General features: G+C 56.7%; 1 protein-coding gene across 3 annotated transcripts in view; it reads left to right on the top strand.

The window, feature by feature from the left end:
- ST3GAL1 (ST3 beta-galactoside alpha-2,3-sialyltransferase 1) overlaps positions 1 to 24,795 on the top strand; it is a 64,479-nt gene that overhangs the window by 26,206 nt on the left and 13,478 nt on the right. For 2 of the 3 annotated variants that reach the window (XM_054590519.1, XM_054590521.1), the window contains one exon: positions 10,941 to 10,995. The exons of the other annotated variant lie outside the window; for it this stretch is intronic. The gene's annotated coding sequence lies outside the window, so the exon portion shown is untranslated. The remainder of the gene's footprint in view (positions 1 to 10,940; positions 10,996 to 24,795) is intronic. 3 annotated transcript variants of the gene reach the window in all.

The raw sequence follows: 24,795 nt of genomic DNA, 5'->3' as shown, positions 1-24,795 counted from the left end.
ACAGCCCCTTACCTTTCCCTCTCTTAAAAAGCAGCCCCTTCTCCAGGAGGTAACAACATGCGGGTGATTGTCCCTGGCCTGGAATCGGCCAGCTCTGGGTTCAAGGGTCAGAACTCGGGTGGGTTTGGGGAGGTCGCACATCTCTCACCCTCTGGCTTCTCTTCCAGCCGCTGGGGCTACAAGGCCTGACTTGGCTGAGCGGCTTGGCCTGGTTTGCTCTGAGAACTAAGCACAGTGACGGTTCTGAGAGGCCAGCCCTCCCCATGCCCTTGGCCCTCAGCGAGCATGGCTCCTGGTCCCCGCTCCCTCAGTCACTCCCCCAGCTCCCTCCCCGCTCTGCTGCAGGGAGCCTCTGTGCACCCCACCCACCCCTCTGGGCCGCAGAACTCCATCCAGGGGTCTCTCTGTGAGCGGCTACTCTGACCCCCTCTTGCACGGTATTGCAAGTCCAGGAAACCAGGCCGGGCTCTTTCCACCGCCCCGGGCCAGCGCAACTCACTTTTTTATTCTTGCCCTGTAATTGCAGGGTTAGACAGTGGTTTCTCTGTTGCCCGAAAGGCTCCGCACTCTCCCTGTTTCTCTCTGATATGTAATTGTATCTCGGGAGCCCACAGCAATTAGGCCCTGGCCCCTTAGTGGGTGCCGTTTTGTATGGAGACAGACGTCTGGGTGAAAAGGAAGACATTAGCTGGTGGAAGCAAACTGTACAATTACTCAAACCCTTTAATGAGGCCTCCACATGGATTTGGTGGCTCTGGGTGGTTGGGGAGCTTTAAAAGTCTTCATCAACTCTTTTTATCTTCCTACCCCTTGATCTAGAACAATCTGCAGGAGCCCAGACCTTGGGTGATGGCTGAGGAATGAGTTGTTGGACAGCAGCCAGCACAGGGGGCGGGGGTGGGGATTGTAGTGTCCAGAGACTCCAGGGCTGGGGGAGTTGTCCTGTCTGCAAAGTAGGGGGTCGGTCGGGTCCTCAGCTCCAGAGTTTGCCCAAGTGCAGGCTGCCCGGAGCCCAGGCCGACGTTCCAGCTCAAGATCATCCGGTGGTGTAGTGGCTCAGCCCCTCCCAGGCTGGGTGACCTCGGACAAGTTAACCTCTCTGTGTTTCAGATTTTCACCTGTAAAATTGGGATGGTACTGACTCACTCAGTCTTCCTTAAAGCAGGTGTATTTTGAGTGCGCATACCCTCTCACCTGGGGAGAGGGCTGGACCCACCGCCCACTGCGGGCCTTTCAGGAGGCCCTGCACGTCTGTCCGTGAGGCTGACCCAGGTCAGGGCAGGTGGCTGGCCATGCCGATCTCCGTCCTTGACGGGACTCTTCCAAGTGCTTTACCTCAACTTCTGACCCAGCGCGCAACGCACCTGTGAGGCTGGCGCTAGTTTCAGCACCGCCGTCCCGCCCCCACTTTACAGAGGAGGGGACGAGGGCACCGAGAGGTTGAGAGACTTGCCCAGGGCTGCCCAGCAAAGATTTGGCAGATCGGGACTGAGGCTTGGGCAACTTGGCTCTGGGCCCCCGGGCTTAATCACTGCACTTCCTGCCGCTGGCGTGGAGGGAACAACAGTGTCCACGTGGTTGTTTCCACGTGACCATGGGCTTCGACAGAGGCCTGCACCGGGCGGGGCTGGGCCTGCCTGTTTTTTTGGCGAATGCCAAGTAGACCTCCTAGTCTGGGCTCCGTGGTGTTTGGAGGACTGGGCAACCCCTGCCCCCAGGAGGCCTTGCAGGCTCCCTCTAACTTCGACCCCCTCCCCACCCCCCACACCCAGGAGGCCCCTGCTCTTTCTGGGGCCCCTGAAGCAGGCAGGGAGCAGCGGAGCTGGGTGGGGGCAGGGCACAGGCCCATCTGTTTAGAATTAGACACGACTTAGCACTGTTGGCCAGGAACCAGCTCCGTTACGCCAGAAAGCAGAGTTTGGAAACACGCTGCCAAATGTCTAAGCATAGCCGACTGTCCTCTTGAGATACCATCCTGGCCTCTTCCCTCCAACTCTCTTTTCCCAGCATCTTCTCCACATTGCGCTAGGGACCCACACAAGGAGACCCTGCAAGGATGAGGACGGGAGGAGGGAGACCGTGCCTTGGGGTCACATCCTGAGATCAGAGAAGGACTTTACTCCAGGGAGGACAAAGGGGAGCAACAACAACAATGGTAGTATTTATCACGGGCTAACAGGGGGCCAGAGCTTCCTGTGTTACCCCTTGGGTCAGTATTAGGGTTGTCTCCAGTGTACTGATGAAACTTGGGCTCCTGTGGTTAACTAGCAAGAGCCTGCAGTCAATGAGGGCCTCTGCTGGGATCCGAACCCAGGCCTCCTGAATGCCAGCGCTGGGCTCAAGGGCCAGCTGTGCTGTGGGGTAAACGCTTCCCGGGGTGGGGGTGGGGGGGGGGACAGATCAGAAGGCCTGAGTCCCATTTCCTGCTCTGTCCCTTTCCAGCTGTTCGTCCTCACACAAGTTGGTTAACCACTCGGAGCCCCTGGCAGGTTGGTTCACGTCTCTCAGCTGTGACATAGCATGCGTATGACACTGTGGCATGTCCTCACAGGGACAGCACAAGGAGCTCCAGCCACAGCGAGCCTGTGACAGTGCTTTGGATGTCAAGCAAGGACCTAGCTGGGCACTTGGGCAAGAGTGCTCTTGTCCTATAGGCTTTTCCTTTGGGGTTGGAGGGAGAAACGCAGGGCTGGGTGGGGCCGTATCTGGGGACGTCCCCAAGCCCTTGTCCCTGGGAAGCCATTTGTATTTTTTTTCTTTAAAAATTTTTTGAAAGCTATCGCTGGGTCTGCATCCTCACACATCCCCTCCCTGGGCTCCCTCGCTGGGGCTCTAGGCTGCTTTCCATCATCCCTTCTCTGCTCGGGCCGGAGCCTCTGGAAACGGGAGCCCAGATCCGAGAGGCTGGCTCATTAAACCTGGCCCTGGGGAGTCAGCTGGAGAAGGCTATAGAGGTGCCACCGTGTTTTAGGTTTTTTTAATGGTAGCTTTATTTTCTGAGCGGACAAGTAGCCCTGACCACTGAAGGAAATCCTGAAAAGAAAGAAAAGCATAAAGACCCAGGGCGGGGCGGGTGGAGGTGGAACCCCTCCCAGGAAGTACTTATCTTAGCATTTTAGAGTATTTCCTGCCTCTGTACTTTGGTTCCTATTTTGCTAAAACTGTTAATTCCAATGCGGTATTATCGCCCTTGTTTTTTCCCACTGAACAGTACAGCAGCTGTCTTCCTGTGTTGTTCTTCGCGAGCGTTATTAATGATGCAGACTTTTCTGTCCTGTAACTGATATTTGAACGCACCACGAGGCACTTCGTAATTAATTTCCTTATGGTGGAGCGTGCGGGAGCCCTCTGGCATTTGCTACTAAAAATGATAAACCTTTTCGGGCAGCACACTCGTCTGCACGTCTGCGTGCGGAGCCTCTCTGGAAAAGAGCCCTAGAAGGGGAATGGCAGGGTGAGACACAGCCCTTCCGGAGGTTGCGATGTGCACAGGACTGGCCTTTGGCGAGTGCCCGCTGTGGGGTGGGGCGGGGCTTGTGGGGGGCAGGGGGCGGGGCGGGCTGGAACAAAGCCTCAGTGACAGCGGCTCCTGCTTCTGCCCACCCAGGGTCAGAACGCACTTGCTGCAACTCATAAGAAGGGTACAAGCTGGGCCAGACTCAACATCTTTTCTTTTTCTTAAAAATTGATATCGAATTCATTGGGGTGACGTTGGTTAATAAAATTATACAGGTTTCAAGCGAACCATTCTACAGTACCTCATCTGTATATCGTGTGTTCACCACCCCAAGTCAAGTCTCCTTCCATCTCCATTTATCCTCCAGATACTGTTTTCTACCTACTCCCACCCCCTGTCTCTCTGGTAATCGCCAAACTGTTGTCCGTGTCTATGAGGGTGTTGTTTTTTTTTGCTTGTATGTTTGTTTTTGCTTAATCCCTTCGCCTTCTTCACCCAGCCCCACAATCCCCCTCCCCTCTGGCAGCTGTCAGTCAGTGTGTCCTCGGTGCCTAGGAATCTGTTTCTGTTTTGCTTTCCACCTCTTTCTTGGTGCCTTTGAGGAAGCTCTAAGAGTCCTGATGATCTTTAGGTTTCACTTGAGGCTGGCACAACTAGCGGGCCTGGGAGGACAGAAGTCACAGGGGCGCGGAGGGTTGTGATGCTGCCTCGGGCAGGAGTTCATCGTGCAGCATGTACAAAACACGGCACGCGCGTGTGGGCACAGCCGCACGCTGCCCTCTTCCACGGTCCCCGCTCTTCTTCTGTGGATGTCTGACCTGCGGTGCACGAACATCTGTGCTGATTCTCTCCGGAGCCTGGGGTTTAAGCTGCCTTCACACATGTCGCTCCCAGCTGTAGCCCTACGCCTGGCGCAGGATCCTGCCCGTAGCAGGTGTGCCGCGGGTACGTACCGAGTGAGTGCCTGGTGAGTGGGCGAAACGTAAAGACCCACCCAAAGGCCCCAAAGCATGATTGTTAGAGGTTACAGCACTGGACCACACAGATTGGCTGAGTTCTTAATGTGTGCCTGCCTGGCATGCAACCCCGGGCACCCCCCGGCTCGCCCTATGAGGCGGCTGCCTTAGTATCTCATGTGTTTCCTGACTTCCACCACCTTGTCATTATAAGAGAAACACTTCCCCATATTAAAAAATTCTCTGTGACCCTGAATTTTTCGATCTTTAACATATAAAAGAACATTCTGGAATGTGTTTGACACTCTCCTTGGCATTTCAAATGGCTGCAGTGTTCGCCTGAGGGAGGAATTGCCGGGGCATTGTCATGAGCGTGTGTTTGCGATAGTCTTTCTTATAAGCCAGCCAGGCAACGGCCAGCAGGCCAGCCTGCCTGCTGAGCGGCCTGGCACCAAGGAATAGATAAGAGCCACACAAGGTAATTATGCTATTCAGCTGTTATTGAATGCAGGTTCACTCAAAGTAGAACATCAACATCCATTAACATCCTACTCCCACTCTAACCACCTAAGAGAAATATAACACATGCGCGCGCGCACACAAATCGGTGGGGGTTAATGAACCCCAGTCCCAGAATCTCAGTCTGCGGGTCCAGGAGAGAGCACAGTGGGCAAGGGAGTTGTCAGTGTCTTGCAAGGAAGGGTCTCCCGAGACAAGTGGACATGAGGGCCAGCAAAGTCCTCTGTCCAGGAGGGCAGAGCCTCCAGCGGCCGATGCCAGGGGAGATCAGCGAAGCGTGGAGCAGCGCCCTGGGGCCTGGAGCTCGGCTCTCTCAGCAGCGGTCTGGAGCCTGCCTCCGTTCTACCTTGAAAGGGGTGGCCTCCGCCCTTCTGGGTCTCTCGATAAGTGGCTTGGTGCCCCCATGGCGAGTGGGGAATTTCTCCAGGAGCCTATCTGTGGGTGGTTCTGCTCTGCAGACGTGGCTGCTCTGATCGCATGTGTAGGTATCTTAGGTGTGCTTCCTTACCAGATGTGTCTAGCATGACTTAGATGACTTAGGTTTCCCTCTTGAACAAAAGTGTCATGGCTGACTGGCAGCCATCTTGGTTGACATGAGTGACTCCACTTTGTTTTATATCCTTTGTGCTGTCTTGACCAGACCCATGCCATTTTATTGGTCCTGCTCCTCATAGGCACGGAGCGTGCTTCCGTGTAACTTGTCCCAGTACTGCCAGGTGGTTCCCAAGAGCAGCTGACTAGTCCCCTTTCCCCTTAGGGACTAAGGGGAAACCCAGGACGTGAGCATCTATGTCTGCGAAGCTCTCTGACACAGCATCATGAAGCTTGTGCATTTCTGCAGGGCTTATAGGTGTGAGGCGATGCCTCATCCTGTTTTTATTTGCATTTCTCAGACGGCTGATGAGGCTCCAGTCCTCCGTGCCTCCCCCAGCCTCAGCCGGGCCCCTCCCCCACCCCATTCACTCTCTTGCTTGCCTTTCTCTGCTCCCCCAGCCGCTCATCTAGAATAGCAGCCTAAGATTGTGATGGCAAACCCAGCTGTGGAGTGTCGCCTCGCTGGGACCGAGCCTGCTCCGCCACCTCTAGGCTGTGCCACTTCAGCTGGGGGCCTTCACCTCTCTGGGCCTCAGAGTCCTCACCTGCAAATCAGGGAGTGAACTTGAGAATTAGGTGAGGTCGTTTATGCGGAGTTTTGGCACTTAGTACGGCTGGCCGGGCAGTGGTAGCTGCCAGGAGTTAGGGAGTTAGGGCGCTTGCAGTCCTTCTTTGTCATCATTTGTTTACCTGACCGGCCTCCAGAGCCTGGGAGGGCCCCAGGGTGGGGCTGCGAGCCACACTTCTTTCTATGTTCAGCTGCCAGCAGTGCTGGCCCAGCAGACCTTGAACGAATCGTGTCAGCCTCGCTGGAGGAGAGTTAAGTGACAAACGATGGGTTGGCCTAGATGCCTTCCAACCCTGAAATTCTATGACCAGGAAATTACCCAGGAAAAAGTTCTCCTTGCTGGGTCCTTTCTAAGGTTTCTCAGTGGGACTTTATTACACACTGCAGGTAATTATAGGAGGCTTCGGCGGCGGAGAGCTCTGTGTGGCCTGGTGGCTGCTGGGTGCATTTTGGGGGCTATCATCTTTCCACTGTCCAGGCGATCAGAGTCTTGGTGGAGGCAGGGCCTCTCCCTTCAGCTAGCTGGGCGGTGAGAAGCAGCTGTGGCGGACCCAGTCTCAAGCTGGTGGCCTTTTATAATCTACCTTGGGGGATGGCAGGCCAGCATCTAGTGGCATGTGAATAACATCTGGAAAGTCATAGAGAACAGGAGCAGAGGAGACCTTTAGAACAGCCAGCCCAGGGGTCCTAGTTTCCTAGGCCCACAGGGGCCCTATGGGGAATGCCAATGGATAAAGAGATCTGGGTAAGGCAATAGGGAATAGTGGGACCTGTGGCAAACTGGAAATCTGACCAGGTTCTGTCCAAAGGAGATGACCTGCTGCTCAGCCCCAGGGGATTGTTGCTGCGGAGAATGCTAGCCCGGGGTTCCTGGACTGTCCCTTCCCTTATGAAGGGAAGCCAGAGTCCAGATTTGTGGTGAAGTTTTCTGATTTTTAAGTTACAGCTAATTGAAAGTTTTGTCAATTGCAGTATGCTGCAGACAAAACATCCTATGAGGCAACAGTTTCCAGATCCTCCGATTAAGCGCAACGTTGGAAAGATTGGGAAACTGAGGTTGAGAGTTTGGGGCCTTGCCAAAAATCACCAGAGACATAGGGACCCCGAGGGCTGTGAAGCATGGTCCTTCGTGGCTTAGTCTGGGTGTGTTGCCCACCACCCTGAAGGGTTCCTCACTGCCACCTCTTCCCAAGGCAGGAGCTGAAGCCCAGAGAAGGAATGAGGCTTGCTCAAAGTCACACAGCCTGTAATGGCCAAGTCCAGAGTAAGGCGGGGCTTTTGGGGCCTCCACTCCAGGACACCCCAGCCACGAAATGACCCTGGAATGGGTCCACTAAAAGCCTGACCAGGAGCTTGGCACAGGCCAGCTTCTGACTCGCTGCCAATCTGCAGAAAACGGCTCGCATACCAGTGGGCAGGAAGCTCTGGGTGCCCAGCGAGATCTAGTGGCGTGTTTGCTGAGCTAACACTTTTAGCCCTGAAGGTTGCCTAGCAGCCCGGATTCAGGTGCTGCCTCTGCCTTCTACCTGCTGTGTAACCTTGGACAAATGACCTCACCTCTCTGGGCTCACCTGCACTGAGGCTGACGCTAAGCGCACCTAATACAAGGTTGTTTGGGAGATTGGCTGGCTCGATCCACAGGAAGTGCTTGAAACAGTGCACCTACATTAATAAATGTTAGCTGTTGTTTGTAACGGGCCAGGCACGTAGTAGGCGTTCCGTAAGGACAATGACCTTTCTGTGTTACATCTCACTACTCTCACAAGGACCACATTTCATGCATGTCTACTCCCCCATGCACCTCTAAGGAAAGCCCCAAACCCAGATGATCTTTCATTTTCATCTTTAGTCAGCTTTAGCTTCCTGAGAATTTTCCAAATGTTGAGCCTTTAAAAGCCCGTAAGATGAGTATTTATTGCCAAAATGCACAAGTACATCAGAGGGCCTGAATTTGGGTGCTGGATGATGAAGGTGAAGTTTTAAAGGGGGAAACGGACGCGGTTTTCCTTTCTTTGCCCTTGATCTGCTGTGGCTCTGGCCGCTTCTGTTTATCACTTCGAGTTCTCCGGTTAGGTTATTTGCCTGAACCCCACAGTATGAGAACTCGGGAAGGAAGAACTGCAGAGCAGTCTCCCTCCTCTGTCCTTTCCCGATGACGGATTTTGCCCCGTGTCCCCTTGCTCTCTGAGCTGTCGTGGCCGCCCCTGAGCTGAGGGCCGCTGAGCCGGGCACACGAGAGTCCCTCTTTTCCAGAGGAGGAGGAGGAGGAGGCCCTAAGTGCTTTCGCCTCGGGTGCACGTTGCCCAGCGAGGACATGTTGGAACCTGCAGCTGTGGACGGAGGGCAGGGAGCCCCTCCGACGGCCCAGAGCCTGCCTCAGCTCACCTGTCGTGCGGTCCGGCAGGTCCTCGCCGTGCCTCCCGCAGCCTGGGCGCCGTTTGATGTGTGACGCAACGGAGGCCCCTGGGGCCTTCCCGTGAGAGCCCAGAGAAAGGGGAGCTGGTCGCCGGTCGGTTTATTCACGAGGCTTAACCTCTGACACTGAAATAGCCGAAAGGGGGTCTCGGCCTGGGAGCTCCAGCGGGGACAGGCATGCAGCGGGTTCCCCAAGGACAGACCTAGCCCAGAGGAAGTGACTAGAAAGGGACATCGTGAAGGGTCTGTTGCCTTTGCCAATTTGTTGGGTGACAAGTCACTGCCCTCCTGGGGTGACATGATCAGGCCCTGCTTCCCTCTCTGACCTGGTAAAGGTATCCTGTTGGCACAGCAGCCTCCCCCGCCTGAGCCTGCAGGCTGCATCCGAGCGCGGGGCTGCCCGGCGGCGTCACATGGACTCTCTCCCCTGCCGGAACGTGGCGGCCGGCCCCTGGCTTGGCGCGGCTGACTCACCCGGGCGCCCCCTGGTGCTGCCTTCCCCCGCACCCACTGCCATGCGGGGTGTTTACTGCCCTGTTTGATGTGATCACTGTTGTATCACCAGCATCCGCATCGGGGCCTGGCATGGTCCGGGCCCCCGTGAGTCTTTGCTAAATGACTGATGGCTTCTGGTCGTTTGTTCTAAAGCCAAGAGTCTGGACCAGGCGGTTGAAGAGCCTCTCTGTTCTCAAAAAGCTTCTCCGAGCGCAAGAGCCCTTCCCTTCCTGAGGGCCTCCGGCAGGCGGCCTCACACACGGCTCTCGCCCCGCCCAGCACAGCCGGAGGCTGGGATCCCGGTGTGCGGAGTACGGAGGAGGCCCGAGGAGGAGGGGCTCGGGAGGGCAGGGACAAGGACACGTCCACAGCAGGACTCCACCTTCAGCCTGACCCCACGGGGACCCTGGGACGCCCGCCATAGGGCAGGTTCCACAGTGAGGCAAACAGGGCCTCGTATAGCCCCCAGGTCTCTCAGTCACTGGGGGCTGCCCCGGGTGGTGGGGGCCAAGAGAGGGTTACACCGCCCAGCCCAGCCCAGAAAAGGCCATCCCACAGCGTCCCCTCTGGAGGGACCTGGCGCCTCCCAGGTACCCTGACCCTGCCCCACCCCCGCTCCCTGAGGACAGGAACACCTGAACCCGCCTTTGCAGGTGAGGTGACTCCGAGGGTAACCTGCTACCTAAGGCAAGCCCAGCACCTCTTGGTTACCAAGCCCCGGCCCTCCATGCCACAGCGGGGTGAGTGACTCACTGAAGGACACCTGGCCACTGCACACCTGGCCCGGAGGCTCACCTACTGGTAGGTGTGCCGGACTGTGTCCCCCAAAGCTTCCAGGTCTGTGGTGGGAGTAAGTGAGCAAACGACACATGTTGCTCGCTCTGGAAAGGAACTACTTTTAACTAAACTGTATTATGATTTTTTTAAAACCCTCCTTACACGCCGTTTCTGGGGAGACTGAGGGGCAGGCCAAGCCCGCCCCGGGCCCCGGCTCCCTCCGGCTGCCCGGGGCGGCCCCTGTGTAACATTAGTGTCCACGAGCCTCGGGTCATCATCCATTATTGACGTGCAGAGGGCAGAGAGCTCAGGTGAGAGGGACAGGAGGAAGCCCAGGCTGTCTCGAGCATTGAGCAAGTTCTTTTCACCCCCACCCCCAGGGGTAAGGCATTTTGCACACCTCACAGGTAACAAGAGCCAAGACAGCATGTGGCTGAAGCTGCTCTGAGTCCGCAGGGTAATATTAATACCAAGGGTATTATTGTCTTTTGTCATTGTTTAGGGTGGGCCCCTAGTCAGCATTCAGGAGAAAATTCTCGGCTGTCTGTTTCCTGCTGGTTAGAATCTCCAGAATCAGACCCACCCCCACCCCATGTGGTGCGGACGTGCCATCAGCCCACCCGCACAGGTCTCTGTGGGGGTGGGGGGGGAGCAGAACGGCTTTGACTTGACCGGCAGTTTCCAGCTGCGCCCTGGCACGCACCCCGCCTAGAACCCTGCTAAGCTCCCCCACCAACTGACCTCGGTTTCCTCCTCCGTCCCACAGGAAGCCGGAGCTACCGGGGGGACCACTCTGAGGTTTAACCACATAACCCGGCACCCAGTGCAGGAGAGATCTCAGAATTAGAGCACACTGTTCTGTCCTCTGATCTTCTGTCTCGAGCAGGAAGTGGTCCGAGGGATCACGCAGCGCAGGGCTTTTATGAACAGTTGGCACCTCAAAACCTGACACCCCGGTCCCCTGGCTCCCACCCAGGGCTCTGCAGGGGACTGCTGCTCTCCCCTCACCCAGCGGCTCCACGGGCTCTGTCACTCCCCATGAGCCCTTAATATTTGCTCTGTGTGTCTGAGCTGAGGACATTGCAGGCGTGCTGTGGTTAGACCTTCATGCCTTCTCCATGCGGTGAGTCTGAGCATTTTTTTCCCCTTTTTTCCTCAGATGAAGAAACGGAGGCTCAGAGAGGTTAAGGCACTGCCCCAACATCACACAGCTGGTAAGTGGCAGAGCCGGGATTTAAACCCAGTTCTCTTTGGCTTTAGGCCAGTGCTCTTAACTGCCTTGCTTTGTCTGCCTTAAACTGTGTTGAAATGATTGTCCCCCTTCCACCCCAGGGTGGGGGACCTGTGACTTGGGGACTGTTCTGTGTCTCCCTGTGCCTCCTATGGTACCCAGGTCCTAGCAGGCAACCCATACCTGTCGGAGGTTTAGAAAGAAATCCTGTCTAATGCCACATGCTCGGGCAGTGCCAGGGAAATGGGATGTTTATCTAATTATCAGAAAGTTCTGGTTAACGGAGGGTTTCCCCTTTCTATTGCATTCAAATACATCAAGTCACCAATTTGGACAACACGAGAAATGTGTTCTGCCCCAATTATAAAAATGACATGCTCATGAATGTATCTGCCCACTGTTTTGAGGATGGATGATTCTTCCTTGGCGATTTAGAAAGTAGGACCCCTGACTTCGTGGTCAGCAGGCAGGCAGGGAAACGGCGCAGGTGGGATCCAGCCTGGGCTCCCCACCCCTCATCCAGTTAGGCGCCCGCCAGGGGCTGGCTCCCCATCAGCCTGTCTTCTGCACCGCACATGCCTCTGACTCTGTTTGCGTCCTCCTGCCTCTCATGTCCCCTCTCTCCTGTCAGCAGGGGTGCCTGAGTCCTGCTCCCCATCTTTGAAACCCACCCTTCCTTTTGGAAGATTTCTTAGAAGCTGTTTCTGAGAAACCTTTGAGAATGAACCAGCCCCGCTTAGCAACATGGCTGCGAGGGAACTGCCTGATGAGGCCTCTGAGGTCTCCAGAGACACCGTGTGGGACTGGGGGCAGGAAGAGGGCGTGACGTTCTGGGGCCGCCCGCACAGACGGTGGGTGTGGTCTGATAGGGGCTGTGGTTTTCAGACCAGCTCAGGGGTGGTAAGAAGGCCCAGTAGCTGGGCTTGGGGTCTTCCCTGCCCCCGACCCCGCTGCACCTGGCGACGCTGTTTCCACCGCTGCTTTCCGCCTGAGTGTACGGTCCAGTTTCAGGAACATTTGAAAACCACTCTCTAACAGCCAGTGTTGTTGTCTAGAAACGCAGAGAGCAGGTCTGAGGCCTGCCTCTGCCAGATCACACTGTGCAGACCATGCCAGCCCCTGCCCTTGGCTGGGCCTCAGTGTGCCCACCCGTGGGGCCGATACGGCTACGGCTCCACAGCCCCTATACAGCTGGGGTAGCAATGAGCCTTCACGAAGCTCATGAAGATTTTTTTTTTTTTTTTTTAGAGAGAGGAAGGAAGACAGAGTAACATCGGTTTGTTGTTCACTAATTTATGCATTTAGTTATTTCTTGTATGCGCCCTGACGGGGGATTGAACCCACAACCTTGGCATGTTGGGACGCTGCTCCAAACAACTGAGCCAGGCGGCCCGGGACTCTGCACGTTCTTCCGTTGACAAGGCAGAGCCATTGAAACGGTGTGGCCGATGGTCGATACAAAACCCCTACCCCCATGCACACCTGGGTTCGAGGATGAGCCACCATGGCTGTCAGAGGCCACCCCGCAATCCCAGGGAAGTCTCCCCGTGGCTACAGGTTGTCTGGGAACCATACTCACGGGCCGCGCGGTGGGGCTGGGCACCCCATCATGTGCTGCGGGCCCCACATCCTGCCCAGACGCGGAGAACCTGGCACGCAGGACTCGCGCTTTCCTGCCCCAGCTCTGGGTGGCTGCACAGATGCACAGTGTGGTTTGTAGTATTTTTGGTTTGTTGTTTTTGCAAAGGCCAAAGGAAGTCTGCACACTGAGCTCTGCGCTCCCCACCCTGGTGACGGCTGATCTGCTCAGTGGGGAACAAGCAGAGCTCAGCCCGGAGAGGAAACCTCCAAACACGAGGTCCAAAGATCAGAGGCTACCCGCGCTGAGCTGGACGCGGTCCTGGGCTCTTCCTGGTCCGGGCTGAGTTAAGATGGACATTGTGATCATCCCATTTTCCACATGAGGGCTCTGAGGCCCAGCAACAACCAGAACCCCCCGCCTCTCACCAAGCACAAACCAGAACGAACTCTGCTCCCTGACTTCGGAGCGCTTTTCGCTCTGCCTTCAGAGCACCGGTATGGGGTGGGCCCTCGTAGGTTTTCAGCTGTTCGTAGGGAAAATGATACAATAATTACTTAATACTAATAACTCAAGAATAAACTGTATTTCTCGTACTCACAACTGTAAACCTACGTTTGCCCACGCCTGTAGTTGCTGAGGGTCTACCACTGTATCCGCAGGGGGCCACAGATGAAGTCCCTGCTCTCCTGGCCGAGGGGAGACAAACTAACAAGGAATTCCAAACACAGCAGTGTCATTTTGTGATTAGGGCTGTGAAGGAAAATGCAACCCAGCAAGGCGATAGTGATGATGATGATGGTGTCTCAGAGGGATCAGGGAAGGCCTCTCAGAGGAGGACATTTGGGCTGACCCAGGATGCAGTGAGGGAGCAGGCAGCCATGTGGATTCTAGGGTAAGAACAGCCATGTGGGGGGCAGGGGGAATGGCATGTGCGAAGGCCCCGGGGCAGGGCGTATGCTTGTTGTACCATCGCACCCTTTGATTCGGATTGTCTCTGTTTGCCTCCCCACTCTCCCACCGACACAGCTGCTACTCTGTATTGTCCCCTCCATCTGTCACCTCTAAGTGTCTGTAAGGGTCTGATGGGAGTAGTAGTTGTGTAGCAAGAAAAATCAGAAAGAACTGAATGGGGCAGAAAGAACGTATTTCTCTGATAGGAAACTGCCTGCCTCATGCCTTTGTCCTCTCAGCACGGTTCACCCTCGGGTGACATTTGAAATGGTTTCCTATTCTTGCTTTGTATTTTTGCGAAAGCTCGCGTTTGAACCAGGATTGTGAGTTTGTAGCTCACTATAATCTGCTATCTAAAGCCTCTCTTTCCAAACAGCGCAGGCACTTAGGTTCCAAAACCACAGAAATAGGGCAAGAAATTGTGTTGGAGCTCACTGCTGACCTCGAGCTGACCGCCGGAGAGGAGGCCCCAGGGAGCAGAGCCTGGGGTGTCGGTGGGGGCAGAGGCAGACAGACCTTGGTCCAGCCATGGCCATGAGCAGGCTGTGGTCCTGCACAGGACCGCCCCGTCTTGGCGGGGGTGGGGGTCAGTTCCCCCTGCCACCTGTGTTGGTACTGATACCTGTCTGACCCCCAGGCTGGGTGTGCTGGAAGGAGTTAAGGAGTTAAGGTCATACTTGGGGAGCTAAGGTCTCCAGGTTCTAATCTTGGTGCCACCAAAGACTCATTTGCCGCCTTGGGCAAGTCCCACCTCTTCCCTGAGCCTTGGATCCCTTAGGTGGCAGATGAAGCAGAAAAGTGAGGCTCTCACTGTTCCTATGTGACCCTGAAATGCCCCGAGCCCTTGCTCCAAGGCAGGCTGCAGCCAGGCCCGGGGACAGGGCCTCCTGGCCAGCTTCCCTTTGATTTCATAGAACTGGGGCCCGTGAGGAGGGCACGACCTTGGAGGTCCTGCCTCAGGCATTCAGATAAAAGCTCTGAGCCGCTCTCACTTCTCTCTGATCTGGGGCCTGCGGCTGCCAAGCCAGAAACACATCCATGAGCAGAGGAACAGCTCTTTTTCCTCGGGGCCCAGAAGGAGTTATTAAATCTTCCATTAACTGAATCTCATTCAGCTGGAAAAATAATAATCAGAAAGCAGTTCTGCCTGGTTACTGGCCTGTGAGCTCCTTGAAAGTTTCCCATAAGGAATGATCAGAAAGCTTCTGTACTGCGACACGCGGAGCCTGGCCTTGCATCCCCCGCCAAGGAACAGGCAGCCACCTGGAGGTCGACCAGCAAGCCCATCATCAGTCAGCGTCAGTGAGTGACCCATCTGTCCATTTGCCCAGTAAATGGCCCCCATGAGGGCTCAGGGCCAAGGGCCCAGTCCCAGAGATACAGAACAAATATAAGACACAGTCCATGCCCTGAACAGTCAGGCTCAACCTGACCACATTCTCCATTTGGTTGAATTCCAGAGAGTTCATGCTGAGCTCACTCTCAAGTCATAAAAATGCAAACATTAAGAAACTTTCACCTCTCTATGCTGTGTTTTCCCCAGTATCTGCCCCCAAATTCATTGGTTTATTATGTTCTATGTTTACTAACTAAGGCTAATGTCTCTCTTAAAACCAAATCAAATTTTCTTCTGGTCCATTTCACCTAACACATCTGAGTCTCTTAGGGATTCTGGGGAAAAGGGGAGGAGAGGGAGTCAGGAGTGTTCCCGGGGAAGAGGGTACCAGAGACGTGGACGTGACACTCACTAGCTGGGGAGAGGCACGAGACAGAAAGTCACTCCATCAACAAGGACATTTTATTGATAATAAAATACTCTAGCATGTGCAAAATAGAAGAGCATCAGTGTGAAGTCTGGGATGTGATTTGATTTCACATGCGAGCTAATAAGTTGGCCTGTCAGTGTTTCATGGATGTTGGAAGAAGACAAGAGAGTCCTGGGTCAGAGACGAGTGGCTGTGTTCCTCGCGGTGTAGCCGGCGGCATGAGTGTTAGGTTAGGGTCAGCTCCCCCCTTCCCCCTAGTCCCCGGGGGCCGGCCACAGGGCCCAAGCAGGCGTGGGCACACGGGCTGGGCTTCAGTGTAGCCCAGGAACACTGAGCTTGGGGAATCCACAGTGTGTGTGGCAGACAGAAAACAAGCCATTCCTTCACGTTTCATGATTTCTGGCTGCAAACACAACCCTGAAAAGTGATCCAGACAAAGCGCCCTCAGGCGTTGCATTCCCAGGTTACCCTGAAAACACGGGTGCATGTGAGGCCTGTGGAAGAGTCTTCTGACCCTAAGGTGGCACTGAAGAAGCCTGGACTTCAATGCTGGGTCGAACACCTACTGACTGTGAGATGAGGCAGGTGGCCATATCCGGGCTTCTTTTAGCCTCTGTTTTCTCCTCTGTAAAATGGGGATGATACATCCCTTTCATGTGATCATTAAAGGATATGTAAGATCACTCTTCTAGGAACTTTGCAGGGAAACAAAGAGTTTCTGAGCTCAGGGAGCTGAGTTGCATGGAGAATCTTTTCATCTATACATAAATGTATCATGTCAGAAAACAAAGGCAGGGGAAATGCAGGGAGGGGGTCACCCACCATGAATCAGGAATACAAAGCGTTCAGGGAAAGTCTCCCCAAGGCGTAGACATTTGACCCAGCATCCTGAGTTAGGTAAAGAATATCTTAATATCTGTGGACAAAGTATTCTGGGCAAAGCTAATAGCCTGTGCAAAGGTCCTGTGTTCGTCAACACAGCTCGAGGCCAGTGTAGCTCAGCAAAAGGAAGCAAAGAAAAGGCGTACAAAACAGAGTCAGGCCGTAGACAAGGACCAGCTCTCACAGACCCTTGCAGACCATGGTGAAGGCCTTGGATTTCATTCTAGGTGTGGAGAGAACCCACTGGAGACTTGAGCAGGTGCGAGGCATGAGCAGAGAGCAGCGTGGAGAGGGCAAGGAAAGGTGAGAGGTCCGGGATGGGCTCTGTCTTCCTGTTACCAAGAAGCTAGACTGTCAGCACTTCATGGATTCTGGGTCAGAGGTGAGGGACTGTTGCAAAGATCCTTTCATGCCTGGAGCCTGAGCTCGGCGTGAACTCTATGTTTTAGCGAAGAGGCGAGCTCCGTCCATACTTCCAGAGGCTGAGCCCAGGACACAGAGAGGAGCGGAGGTTGTTGGGACGGAGTCCAGGCCAGGGAGTATCGGCGTCGTGCTCCGAGCCCTCCCGCCTACCTGTAAACCAGGGAGAACACTGCATCAGGGCGGGCCGGGGCGGCCTCGTGAGGAGAAGTGGGACCTGAAGGCTGTGACTGGTCTGCGGAGTAAGAGGACGCAGGCCCATCCTAATCATTCCACCTCTGGGCTTTTGATGATTCTCCTCCTTCACTGAGAATGAAAGTGTTCGATGTGCGGCTGTGAGTCCCCAACACACACACACCCCTGCCTGCAAAATTCAGCTGCCTGTATCTTCCTGATACAGGCATTGGTTGTTTCCCGGGAGAGGGAAGGGTCCGGACCACAGAGGGCAGCCCAGGACCCCAGTCGGGACAGCAGGCGGCCCCTCTTCGGGGCTGGTGCCGGTGCCCCTCACACACAGACCCGCATGGGCACTGCAGCAGCCCAAGGCGCCCATGGGCAGAGGAGGGAGGTCTCGGGAGGTCACCCCGCTGGCGAAGTCTCAGCGCTGGACCCCTCCGGCGGAGAGCCCTGCCGGGGCTGTGAATGCTCCGCCGCAGCCAGAAACACGCTTGGACTTGCCGCCCTGTCAGGCCTCGGTCTCTCCCAGACCTCGGGGGGCAACCTGTTCAAAGCCTGCCTCTCGCCACTGTGTTTTAGGAAGAGATACAAGGAAGCGGAAGGAGAGCTTCTGAGAGCGCTGTGTTCCCTGGCCGGACGGCCCTTTGAGGGCTGCAGGAACAAGGCCTGCAGCCTCCCGCCCCCAGCCCTCCGGAGCCAGGACAGAATGGCCCCTCGCTCCCTGGGCACCCCCACCACGGCCGCGAGGGCAGTCACTGTCTTGGGGGTCAGCGTTGCTCACTCTTTCCCTCCCTCCTGCGCGACTTCCCTCTTCCATTGGGTAGAGGGTGAGTAGCAGTTGTGAGAAGCTTTGGGGGGAGGTGGAGGAGGGGTAGAACTGAGTGGGGGTGTGGGCCCCGTGCCAGCGTGGGCGGGTGATGGGCTCCTGGTATGAGCCCAGCTCAGACAGGGACTCAGAGGTAGACACTGGCCTGAGGCTCTGCGGCTGGACTGCTTGGGTCCCCTTTAAGCTTCACTCTTTTCAAAATGTATGACCTGGGCCTCTATTTTTTCTTCTGCAAAATGGGCGCATTAGTTGATTCAGAGAGTACGCAGGACTAAAGCTCCTAGACCTCCTCCGGGAGCTGTCCTCAGCAGTCTGCGCCAGGAGGGGCCGCTCTCGGTGGCATTGCTTCAGAGAGCGAGCAGGTGGGCTCGCAGCCCTCAGCGGGGCCAGCGCGCTGCCCTGCGACCTCGGCTTTGCTCAGCACTCCTTGGCACGGGTCGCTGTGTTTCTCTTTCGTACACGAGGACCACATGCGGTGCGGTGTGGTGTGGTCAAGGGGCTTGTCCAAGGCCATGCGGTCAATCAGGGTCTGGAACCACAACTCCCATCGACTTCCCGCTTTTACATCTGGACCTGTGCTGTCTGCCTCCACCCCCTACTGACCCGATGAATGACCTGAGCAGGTCCTTTGTCCCCTAAGTGCTAGACAGTGAGCCGCCTTCCAACCGCTAATGATAGAAGGTGGGAGGCGAGGCTGGGAGTGCTGCCAAGCTCCAGCAGGGAGACAGAGCCTTCTGGGGTTCCTCAGTCCCTACCGCCCCCTCTGTGGATTGAAGTACAGACACTACAGGGCTGGCCATCACCGCAGGCTCAGCCAGGGCAGCACAGGCTTTAACTTGGATGAATGTCAGGTCTGCTGCCCACAGTGGCCATTGAACAGGTGCCCCCGGCCTCCGCTGTGCAGGAGGCACGCCTCCTAGCGAACTGTCGTGACGGTGAAGTAAGCGCCCTGGGAGAAGCGCCCAGCTCAGTGCCTGGCACACAGCTGTGGCCATTAGGGACAGGTCCTCGAGCCTCCTTCCCCAACGTGTGGTCGCCTGGGTTTCTTCAGGCCTCGTCAGCTGTGCGTGCAAAGGGGGAGATGTCAACACCAGGGTCTCACTCTCTCTGTGGCTCCGGGGACCCCTGCAGCCCACTACTGCAGTCTCTGGGGACACCGCCCGTACCCTCCCATGTGCCTTGTCACTGCCCGCCTCTGCCCTTTTGTCTGTTCCCTGGGCCCTCTGCCCAGGCTGCCCTCCGCGCTCTCCCCTGTTTCCTGCCGGAGCCTCTCCAGGGCTGGCTGCTCTCAGCTATTCTGGACACTCCCTGGCCCCTGGGATACAACCCGTGTGCTGCGGACACCACTTCCCCAGGCCTGCCAGCAGCCCGCCATGCAGTCCCCTGTCAACGAGACAAGCTTTCCCTCCTTCCGCGAGTCCGGAGCTCAGGATGGGGCAGGGCCAGAGCATGCGGAACTGGGTGGGTAGCTGCTGCTGAGCTGTCCTTCCGCTCCTCCTCCGAGGGCTCTGGCAGGGCTGCTCCAGGGCGGTGTTATCCCAGGGGCCCCTCCAGATGCCTGATGCTCCTCCAGCCCCAGGTTGCTGGGGTGGTTCATGCCAGACCTAGGCTTGTTGTCCGGGGCTGCAGCCCACCTCAGAACGCGCGGGTGGGTGCTGGGCCCGGGGGTCTATCCTGTGATCTGAATCCCTGTTCTGGGCGTCACTAGAATTACATCCCCTCCACCCCTTCGGGAGCCTTCCGGATGCCCCTGTGAGTCATTAGAGTTAAAAATCTCCCTGTGGAATCAGGGGCTGTGAAGAAAGTTCTCCGTTAAGCCACACCTCAACTCTGTAAACCTCCACTCCAGACCTGCTGGGACCCCAGTCCCTCCCTCAGGCATGAGCTGTTAGAGCCAGCGACAGGCCTCCGAGGCGGGGTGGGGCGGGGTTCGTAGTTCTGCGCCGTCTATTCTTGGTCATGACTTCCACACCCCCAAACTGGGGAGATCCCTCCCTGCCCGCCCCCCCACCCCGGAGCAGCTGTCAGCCTGGACGTGCCTGCCGTCTGCGAGACTCCCTAAATTCCTGAGCACACTTCACGCCTCGAGTGTCATGTGGGTGTCCTTGGACTCCGAATTTAGCGCCCCTCAGTCCCCACACATAAGAAGATTTGTGGATTTAAATTCCTTATGTGCATCTCAAAGTATGAAAACGTATCTGGCCCCGTGTCCTTGGACGCTGACCTGGTTAACTGTGTTTCCCAGAGGCGCCCCTCCAAACTGCCTGATCTCAGCCTGGATTCGCGCTTCAGGAAACCTTTATCTTCTCCTCCAGCCCCGTCCCCCGCAAAAAGGGGCAAGCCAGAGGCGCTGGCGTAAGGAGGGAAGCGTTGCAAGACGGGCTCTCCCAGCCTGCCGGCAGGTGTGGGGACAGGGGCAAACGGTCAAGTCAGTGCAGGAAGGAGTGGGAAAACTGAGGCCCCTCAGGGGGCGGGCTTCCCCAGGCACCAAGAGAGGGAGACAGGGCTGCTCCCTAGGCTCCAGGGTGGTGAGTGCGTCCCATCCCGTCCAGACTCCACGCACTAGTGCCGATCGCAGACTATCGGTGGCTCCCCGCCACCTTCATCCCAAATCCACATCCCTGAGGACATCTATGCCCTGGCCCCCACCCACTGCGGCCACTCTGAGGGGCACCCTGTTCTTCTTCGCTGTGCCGCACGTCCCCATCACCACCGCACCACCATGTTCTTTGGGGAGCTGCCTGGTCACCCCGCTCTCTCTGCTCCCCCCTCATTGTCAAAGTCCCCCTGTCTTCAAGGCTCCTCCTCTCTGCGGGCACCTCCACAGAGCTTCTCTGTCCCTTCAGTTGTCACCAGTGAGCCACTGTTGTACCTCTAGGGCCATGGTGTTCCCTTTGGAGGTGCTGGTCCCTGGTGAGCGGAGAGTCACCTGTAGGAACGGTCTTGTCCACCGGTTGCGTCCCCCACCCCCCGCCGGCCACCGAGGCTGGGTGTCTCTTGGGTGATGCTTTCTGAGGATCTGGGTCTGGCCTGGGCGGTCCAGGTCTAGGCCCGCTTCGCGATTTCGCAACGGGCGAAGCTTGACGGGAGGGAGAACGGAAGAAGGAAAGGAAGACTCCCGCTCGGCTGCGCCAGGCCCCGAGCTGGACCCCGCGAGCCCTGTGCGGTGCTCACACCGCCATCGCCGCGTGGGATGGTCCCCTCCTGCTCAGCAGCTCAGACGCTGGGCTCAGAGCAGGGAACAAGCCCGGTCCCCACACGCGGGGCTCTACCTGGGCTGGAGTCCGGCTCCCTGGCAGGTCGCTGGCGGCCCTGGCCTCTGCTGCCACCTCCGAAGGGTGGAGCTGCGACCCAGCGCCAGAGCTGCGGTTGTCACGGGCTCAGGCAGTTTGGTCCACTACGGTGCTTAGAGCAGGGGCTGGTGAAGAGAAAGCCATCCAGCCAGGGTGTCTGTCCTCCTAGATGAATCTGTCGATCAGTGCTGTTGTGTGGCCCCCTCAGAGGCAGAGGTGGCTTTTAAGCTGCATTGTAGAGTGAGGGACTGGGAGCTCAGGCCATGTAACGTCCCTGGGGTCACCTGCCAAGGGCTCGGTGCCTCTTGGGTTTCCTGTGCAGGCCCCTCCCTGGCTGCGCAGGTGGGCCACTTCCCAGGCCCCTCCACCCCTCTCTCGTCCTTCCTTGGTTCCATCTCCGTCCCTGGTGCCTTCCTCGCTCCCTTCTCTGGGAATTCCATGCTAGGGGAGCCGGGCATGTCTTGGCGTTTGGGGCCTGGCTCTCCTCTCAGCTCTGGCACCCTTTCGCTGTGTGGCACTGGAAAAGTCTCCTCCCCTTTCTGAGCTCAGCCTCCGCCTCTGTCAAATAAACGGGGTGGAAAGGATGGGGTGGGGTGTTAGTTGGGGCTCCCTCAGGAAGACGGAAGCCACTATAAGGGAATTCGGTAATGGAACCGAACGTTCAGGAGCACTTGGGACATGCCAGGCGCCCGGGTGCTTCACCTGCATGGACTTGTGTCCTGCCTGGCACAACCCTGTGAGGTGGGTGCCGTGCGTACAGATGAAGAAACTGAGCAAAGCTCAGGCAGTCTCACCAGGCTGGGGGGAGGGGTTGCGCGGTAAAACAAATCAAATAAAAATGTCAAGTCCAGGACTACCAAGTCAGCCAAAACTAAGAAACCAAGGACCGAGACCCAAGGGAAGTCCAGAGAAGACAGGTATTATTCTGCACCTCTCTTTCCTTTGAAGGCATCAGGGCTTAAGGTGCTTGGATCCAGAGCCCAGGAAAGCAAGCCAAAAACAGCAGCCTCAAGGCTCCAACACTAGACCGAGCTTCGGCACTCTCCCAGCCCAGGGGAGACAGGGATTAGAGGTGACAGCCCTCAAGGAAGAGACACCGTGGGAGGTGTCCCAGTGCTTCTTTGAGAAGGGCTGTGCTGTATCAGTGAGGGCAAACCAGAGACATCCAGTTGCCATAGGTGACTAAGGGCCGGCCCCCATTGTCCCAGTCCCCTGGGGGATAAGGTAAGGGGCCCCCGTTCCAATAGCCCATCAGGAGGAAATAACTCTCTGAACAAGGACAGCTCCAACCAGAGCATTTTTGTCCTACACAGTACCCACAGTTACCAGGCCCAGGGAGGGAGCCAAATGACCGAAGAGAGAAAACAAACAAGAGAAGTAGACCCACGTGTTATCCAAATGTTAGGGCTTAGGCGTGGACTTGAAATTCACTGTGATAGTTAATTGCAGGAAGATAGAGGATGAGATGGAGGGTTTCACCAGAAAACGACAGCTTACACAACGATTCACCAGGTGGAAATGCCAGAACTGAAAAGGACAAGAAGTAAAAGGACGTAATGTATGATTCACGTGCCTTCGACACAGCAGAAGAGAGGACGGACAGGGGAGGGCCCACCTCAAGAGGCTGGAAAGACAACAGAGTTCAAACTGGAAGAAATGTCAGGAAAGCAAACAATAACAAGAGCAGGTGTCGGTGGGACAGAGGGATTGGCCGCGGTTGCGTGGAGGCCCAGGAGGAGGCGGAAGCCTGGCTGGCTGTGCTGCTCTGGCCTCCTTTTCGCTGTGTGACCTTGGCCAAGTCTCTTGCCTTCTCTGGACCTCTGTTTCCCATTGCAGGACAATAAGCATGATCACCTGTTTCGCCCAGCTGGCCTGAGGAGGGCGGCTGGTGACAGCTCTTTATTAGAATGCTAAGCTCCCTGCCAACCTGCAGTGTTCGCCTCTTCATTCCCCCGGCAGGCACAGGGCAGGGGGCTACCAACGCGAGGGGCTGGGGGCGCCCCAGCCTCGCGCTAACTGTCGCACACTTCAGCAGGCGTTTGCTAAACACTGAGAAACCCTCACCGTTCATTCATTCTGTTCTCCAGGTGTGTGAACAAGGCTCTCAGTGGCTAGTCATTGCCGCCACCTCTCTATTGCCAGGGCAGTTTATCTTTCTTAGGGCTCCTCCTTAGGGAAATCCGTACCTTCTGAATCCTTGAATGGGTGCTGCTGGTGACCCTGTTGGACTGTCACAGACACGTTCTCAGTGCCCCGTCCTGCAGACAGGCCAGGGAGCCAGGGCTCCCCCTCCCTGCTCTTTGTGTGGGGAAGGCACGGCCCACTTGGCAGGCAGGGATCCTTGGCCCGTGGCGTCTTGGCCCAGGTTCCTCCTCAGGGAGCCAGGGCTGGGGTTGCGCCCGTGTCGCGGGCTGCCTCCCTGAACAGAGGACAGGGAAGTCATGCATGCCCCTTTCTTCCCCAGGGCCTGGGGAGGGGTGGAGGGACTTTCTTGCTTTCCCCCTGTGTTTTTTTCCAGTGTTTTCAAAAGCACTAATTGTTACCAGCCCAGGAGCCTCTGCTGGTAAGTGGGAGCCCAGTGAGCACCGTGGCCTAGGAGATGTGGCCACCGGGACGGGCCTGGCAGAGGGGAAGAGGGTGTCACCGCCCCGCCCCCAATTCTGCACACAGCCTCGCCCTGGGTCTCATTCCACCCCCGGCATCAGCTGAGCGCACTCATCGCTCACACGGAGCCCGGACGTGGTGAGGGACCTCGCCTCTCCTCCGGAATCTTATTTGATCAACGTCATTTATGGAAGTGAACTTGTCTCTGCCCTTGGCATTGGGATGCAAAGTCAAGAAGAGTGTCATGGGCCCTGCTCGTCACAAAGACAAATGCAGTGAGGCCCTGTCACTCCTCAGCTCAGACCCTCCAGTGGGCTCCGTGTCACTCGGAGAAAACCTAGTCTCGGGGACAGCGTCTGCAGCCACATACCCCTCCACCCCCACAACACACGTGCCTGCTCCTCTCCTCCACGTTGATTGGGCACACCAGCCCCCTCTCTCCCCCCTTAGAACTGTTTATCATGAGTCTCGACCACCTAACCCAGTGCCCAGCCCAGCACAGGGCCCAGCAGACACATGGGGAGTGAACTGGATGGGTGGACAGATCCTGCTTGATTGACGGCTCTGAGAAGTGAGCCAAGTCTCTGCTATCAGCTCCATTTTGCAGTTAAAGGAATGGTTCAGAGAGGTTAGGTAACTTGTTCATGGTCACACAGCAAACGGGTAATAATACAGCGTCCTCTGGCTCTTGGTCTGTGCTCTCGCGCTTAGATGTCTGGAGCGTCAGCCCTTGCCTTTCCCTTCGTTCACTTCTGCATTCCCGATGCTACATGTGTGCCAGGTGACAGGGCCGCCGTGAGAGAGACTGAGTTTCTGTCCTCACGGAGCTCCCGGCCCAGGGAAGAAGGAGACAGGGAAGTACACCGAGAAGGAGACAGAAGGCAGAGTGGAGCCAGGATGCTGTGGACGCCCAGAGAGGCGCCTCCTCGTGCCGGGAGCGAGCAGGCCTTTCTCCAGGACTCAGCGCCAGCTCAGCCCTGAGGAATGAGCGGGGACCAACCAGAGCAGGGCGGCTTCTCCGCACAGCGGGGTCAGCCTGGGCAGGGGCCCAGGGGCCAGAGCAAGGGTGGCTCTGGGGGGGCAGTTGTGTGGCTTCAAGTTGCAAGCAATCTGCTTTACACAACAAAGGGGATTTATTATCTCATGTCAGCGAAAGGTCAAAGTATAGGGCAGGTTACAGGTGCGGCTCGATCAGGCATTTAACACCACTTGCCTGGTCCTGTCTGGCAATCCCCTCTTCCACGAGCAAGCAAAATGACCAGCATGACCCTGGCCTCCACAT

The sequence above is a fragment of the Pteronotus mesoamericanus genome, unplaced genomic scaffold, assembly GCF_021234165.1.
Source record: "Pteronotus mesoamericanus isolate MK-2021 breed Mesoamerican mustached bat unplaced genomic scaffold, CSHL_Meso_final scaffold_174, whole genome shotgun sequence".
NCBI classification, from domain to species: domain Eukaryota; kingdom Metazoa; phylum Chordata; class Mammalia; order Chiroptera; family Mormoopidae; genus Pteronotus; species Pteronotus mesoamericanus.
Note: the sequence above shows the minus strand (reverse complement) of the source record. Positions and strands in the feature narration are given on the sequence as shown.